The following is a 6,081-nucleotide window of genomic DNA, read 5'->3' on the forward strand; positions in this document are numbered from 1 at the left end:
GATGGAACCTACGCCCCCTGCAGTGGAAGCATGGAATCTTAACCACTGGACCACCAGGGAAGTCCTGAGAATCACTTTTTTTTAATTAAAAAATGTTTAAATTGTGGTAAAAAAACCCTAACAGAAAATTTATCGCTGTTGGTTAATTTTCTTTCTGCCCTTTTGAATGGATAATCTGTAAGGGTACCGTCCAGTAGTGTGCAACAGATCCCCGAAGTGTATTCATCCTGCAAAACTGAAACTCTGCCCTCATTACACAACTTCCCATGTCTCCCTCCCCTCAGCCCCTGGCCGCTACCACTGTACTTTCCATGTCTATAAATCTGACTACTCTAGGTGCCTCATGTAAGTGTAATTATGCAGGTTTGTCTCTTTGAGACTGGCTTACTTCCTCAAGCTTAATTCATATTGTACCATGTGTCAGAAATTCCTTCCTTTTAAAGGCTGAATAATATTCCACTGCATGTATATACCACGTCTTTTTTCTTCATTCATCTGTCAGTGCATCCTTGGGTTGCTTCTGTGTTTTGGCTCTTGTGAATAATGGGGGTGCAAATATCCCTTTAAGTCCTCGTTATCAATTCTTTGGGGTGTATTCCCAGAAATGGGATTGCTGGATCATATGGTAGCTCTATTTTTAAATTTTTGAGTAACTTTCAGATTCGCTTTTAGGAAGCAAATTCAGCAAGGCTGATTCTGTTGCCTACAAAGCAATAGAAAATAGTACTGGATAGCTGCTGAGAGCTATTATCTTCTTGGACTAAATTAATATAATTTACTATGTACATACACACATGTGAACTCCTCCAGAGGTAATAGAGCTCAGTATGAATAATGAAATGTATACACATTTCAGGAACACCCATTGTATACAGACTTGTGTCTTTAAGTGCTTTGAGGGACAATATTTGTTAACCAAATATCGTTGAGCACTTGGAGTCTGTGAGGCATTGTGGGGAAACACAAAAGCTTCTAGTAGCAACAACACCCTTTGTTGTGTGGCGTTTTAAAAATAGTGGTACCAAGGGAAGGTCTAAGTGTTCAGGTGAGGCATGAGTCCTGGCGAAAGGGTACCAGGAGGAGGTGACATTTGAGTGTGATGGGGTTTGGGCAGGTGGAGTGGTAGGGGCTGGACCAGGTGGCTGGCACAGGCATGAGAAGGTCAAGAGAGGGACATTCTGTGGGAGAGGTGGGCGGAAGAGACCGAGAGCTTTAATGCCAGGCTGAAGAATTGGTACTTCTGTGGTAAGCGGGGGTGAGGGGCCTGGAGTGGTTTTCATTAGGGGAATGACATCAAAGCAGTGCATTGGAAAGGTAAGTCTGGCAGTGATGTGTGTAGGACAGACTGAAAGGGAGAAGTACTGGCAGCTGAGAAATTAGTTAGAAAGGGATTAGGAGGGCTACCCCAGGACAGGGGTAATGAGGGTTTGAATTCAGTGGCAAGGAGGGGTCGGAAGGAGGAGACTGTGAACGACTTGATCTTGGCCCCTCTTCTGTGGATGTCCCATAACACCTTTTCTCCCTTCCCCTCCCCTCTCCTCCTTCCCTCTTTCCTTTCTCCCTCTCTCCTTCTTTTCAAAAAAATATTACATATATCTGATCTTATGATGACCAGTCTTACTCATTATGGTTTCCTTCCGAACCTTGCATAGTGGCGTACACTTAGCAGGTGGTTGATTAATATTTGTTGTTTGCCATTGGTGACTATTTACAAGTGGGGCAGGTGCCAAAAATAACCGAGGATTCAAGCCTGGGTGATGGGAGATGGCAGGATGCCAGGGGAAGTTGGTCAGGGTCAATGTCAGGTTGGATCTGAGCTACCGGAAGGTTATGCAACTGACTTGAAATCTTGGGATGTAGCTAGAAGAGACCGAAATTTTAAGGAGGATCCCCACCTTCACCCCCACTCCAGCTGGGGCATGCTATGCGGTTGCTTCCCACTAGCTATCTATTTTGCACCCTAATTCTTTCTTAATTTTCTCCTATCCATGTTGTTTACACTTTCTGGACTTCCTTTAGTTAGATGTAGTACATCCTGAAACGAACCCCTAATTTTTGGCTTTTCGCTCCCATTTTTCTACCTCCTGTCTGGCTCTGTTTTCTAGAAGATGGTCTCGACTGTATCTTCCAATACTCGCAAGGAAGTTTTGACCTATGACGTCACGTTGCTGCCCCTTATAATGCAGACACTCAGTAGGGAGGAAGGAGAGAAATGATACTGGATATGGAGCCAGCCTGGCGGGCCGCACTTTTGTATCTTTGTTTATATCCCATATCTCATTCCTAGTGTTATTTGCGCCTTCTTCCTTTCCTTGATCAAATCTTGAAAAAAAATAAATCATTTGCAGGGGATGAATTGGCAGATTGCGATGGACATATACACACTACTATATATAAAACAGATAACTAATACAGACCTAATGTACAGCACAGGGCCCTCTACTGCATACACTGTCATGCCTATATGGGGAAAGAATCTAAAAAAGAGTGGATACATATATACGGATAACTGACTCACTTTGCTGTACCCTGAAACTAACACAATATAGTACATCAACTATAGTCCAATAAAAATGGTTTAAAACTCATTTTGGCTTCCTTGATTCTTTGTCTTTATTTCTGCTATGCTTATTATTCTTTCCTTCTAATTCCTTTATCTTTGCTTATTATGAAATCCTTTTTATTGATTTCCTTATTTTTTCTCCATACGTCACGCACAGAAATCTCTGAAAACATGGACAAAAATAAAGTTAACAAAAGGCATAATGGCCTGTCAAATTTTAGTGTAAGCATAATTTTGGTGTAAGCACTCTTCTGTGCATATACATGCCCAACGCACGCACAAACGTCTCTTTTTGGAAGAAAAAGTGTACTGTTAAATACAGTTTTGTAGTTGTCTTTTACCTTTCATTTGATATTCCGTTGTGAACCGTGTCTCGTGTCAAATGCAGAGCTGCGACGTTTTCTTAAGCAGTCAACAAATCCTGTACCCCAAAGAAATCCCGCTCAGAGCCTCGAGGACCAGAAGACATGTAGTGAGGGTCCCGGGTAGACGCCAGTGGAAGCGGGCTTCGGCGCACGTTGGGCGTGAGGCGCGGGGGCGGGGACTCAGCGTTCATTTGCATAACCAGAATGAAATGCAAACAATATATGTTCAAGTGAAAGCCATAGTTTTCCTTTAAAGCTATGATTTGAAAGAAAGTGACTTCAGTCACTTACCTGGAAAGAAGTGTTGCAAGCTCTTGACCCGAGCTTACGTTCACCCTCACTGTACAAGGTGTGTGAATCTCCTTGGCATTGTCTCCCGAGATTACTAGGAATAGGTTCGCACACGCTTCTTCTCAGCATGTGTGAATCTTCTGTGTTTTTCGGAAGATTCACCTGCTGAGAAGTAAAGCCAAATCACCTCTAATTTTTGGAGGCCTTGCGGAAATAAGCAAGGCTGATGTGTGTGTTTAAAGAATAGACCCACGGACGATGCTTGTTCGTTAGCAAACTCGTCAGCCCTGCTCCTCTCGTGCATAAACTCAGGGTGCATTCTGGGTTCGTTTGGCTTTCCCAGGAAGGTACTGCTGCGTGGGGCTGCTGCCGGAAGCAACGGGCTCGCTGGGCCCCCGGTGTCGCTCCGCGTGCAGCAACCGCGACCCGGAGAAACGGGAATTAAGTAAAAGCCTGAGGAGAAGGTGTCAGTGTCTCAGGCATTAAGGCGACACGTTAGTGCTGGAAGCACTGTGGGTTTCAGCCAGGTTTGGGGAGGTGCACTTCTTTATTCGTTCATGGGATGGCTTATGTAGTGTTGGGGAAGGTTGTTTTCCTAACCCTGCGGCCTTACTGCTGATTTCCGTGCTTTTTAACGTCCCTAGCCTGATTCTTCGTGGAAGTTCATTTACTTCGCGTGGAAGGTTACGTAGATAGGTGAATGCGTTCTTTCGTTTTCTCTTGTCTTCCCCAAGCTGGAATGTTTGCGAACCCCGGAGATGTTCTCGCGTTACTGTGGGTGCTGCTGTTCAGTGTGTGTCTCGGCTCATCATGGACTGCTGTGTTTCCGTTTCCTGCTGGTAGACGTTTGGCTCGAGTGCAGCCTGAGGCCCTCTGAACACTACGAGCGATGTTCTTGCACGTCCCACCGAGTGGTACGTGGCAGGTGGCCTTCGATTTATCTTCCATTTTACTACATAACGGTGGTTTTCTCCCTACGTAGTCATAGCATTTTAGACTTCGTATGAGAAAAATGGATCACAGTGTGTATTTCGCTTTTCATTGCTGTAGTGCCAATTTTTGCTTTTTCGTCCAAAGAGATTGTAGCAGGGTACACTCGCCAGCACTATATCAACATTACGTTGTTTAACATGCTGAGGAACTCCTGCTGTTTTCAGGCTTTTACAATTTAAATAAAAATGTATTTATTTCCGGCTGCGTTGGGTTTATCGTTGCGGTGTGCGGTCTTCTCATTCTGGTGGCTTCCCTTGTTGCGGAGCTGGGGCTCTCGGAGCGCAGGCTTCAGTAGTGGTGGCTCGCGGGCTCTAGAGCCCAGGCTCACTAGTTGTGGCACACAGGCTTAGTTGCTCCGGGGCATGTGGAATCTTCCCAGACAAGGGCACGAACCTGTGTCCCTTGCATTGGCAGGTGGATTCTCAAGCACTGTGCCACCAGGGAAGTCCCTCAGGCTTTCACAAGTTTTGACCATCTGGTAGGTATGAAATCCGCCGTTTAAAGCATGAGCATAGAATTGCACTGTGTGGATGAGCCATCACTTGTTCAAATGAAGGTTCTGGTGCAGGGCATGTAGATAGTTTCCAAGTTTTCTATTTTATAATCAAAGCAGTGGTTGTCCAATTACTTTCTTAGAATAAATTCCAGGAGTGGAAATGCTGGACTGAATGTTCCACACATGAAAATTTTTGATCCGTATTACCCAGCTGCCATTCGGCAAGCTTTTACAAGTTTATAGTCCCATCTACAGTATTTGCATGCCTTTCCCCCCATACCCGTTTCAAAAGCAGCCTTAAGAAAAGAATCTCAGTGATGTATATACCTAATTTTAAAGGTCAAATGACACAAGGCTTTCAGGAGAGCAAAACCCCGAACTGCTTTGCTCCATCCCAATTCCCACTTCCCAGAAACCACCATTTTACATCCTTAGCAGTTTCATCTGTTTGCTTCTCTATCTCATAATACGCTTATACTGCTCTTTCTTCATCTTGTTTTAAACTGTGGCAGACTCAGCTATTTGCCCACCCTGATACCAATTTCTTCCTCAGCCATCAGAGGGAGCTCAGAATTCCTGAGCCTTTCCAGGGTTCTGAAGCATTAACATCTCCAGGTCACCACCTCGCTGCTGTTAGCTGCTCTCCTGTTTTTGGTTATTTTTCTTAAAATAAATTTTATTTATTTATCTCTCTCTCTCTTTATCTATCTATTTTTGGCGGCATTGGGTCTTCGTTGCTGTGCGTGGGCTTTCTCTTGTTGCAGTGAGCGGGAGCTACACTTTGTTGCGGCGTGCGGGCTTCTCATTGCAGTGGCTTCTCTTTTTGCATGCAGAGCACAGGCTGTAGGCACGCGGGCTTCCGTAATTGTGGCACGCGGGCCCAGTAGTTGTGGCTCGCAGGCTCTAGAGCACAGGTTCAGTAGTTATGGCGCACGGACTTAGGTGCTCCGGGGCCTGTGGTATCTTCCCGGACCAGGGCCGGAACCTGTGTTCCCTGCGTTGGCAGGCAGCTTCTTAACCACTGCGCCACCAGGGAAGCCCTGCTCTCCCACGTTTGTCAATATGAATTTATCCTTTTTCTTTTCATTCCTTTACTGTCATTTAGTGGGGTTTTGTGGATGGCGTGGAAATAAATGGATATATTTAATCTGCCATTTTCAACCTGAACTCCCAAGATCCTGTCGATTTTATTTCTTATTTTATTATTATGATTTTTTTCTTTGGCTGCGCCGCACAGCTTGCAGGATCTCAGTTTCCCGACGAGGGATGGAACCCTTGCCCCCTGAAGTGGAAGCTCAGAGTGCCAACCACCGTACGGCCAGGGAATCCCCGATAGTGTACATTTAAAAAAATTGAAAAGAAACCCTGTGAAA

Source organism: Mesoplodon bidens (assembly GCF_964165515.1).
Source record: "Mesoplodon bidens genome assembly, chromosome: X".
Classification (NCBI taxonomy): Eukaryota; Metazoa; Chordata; class Mammalia; order Artiodactyla; family Ziphiidae; genus Mesoplodon; species Mesoplodon bidens.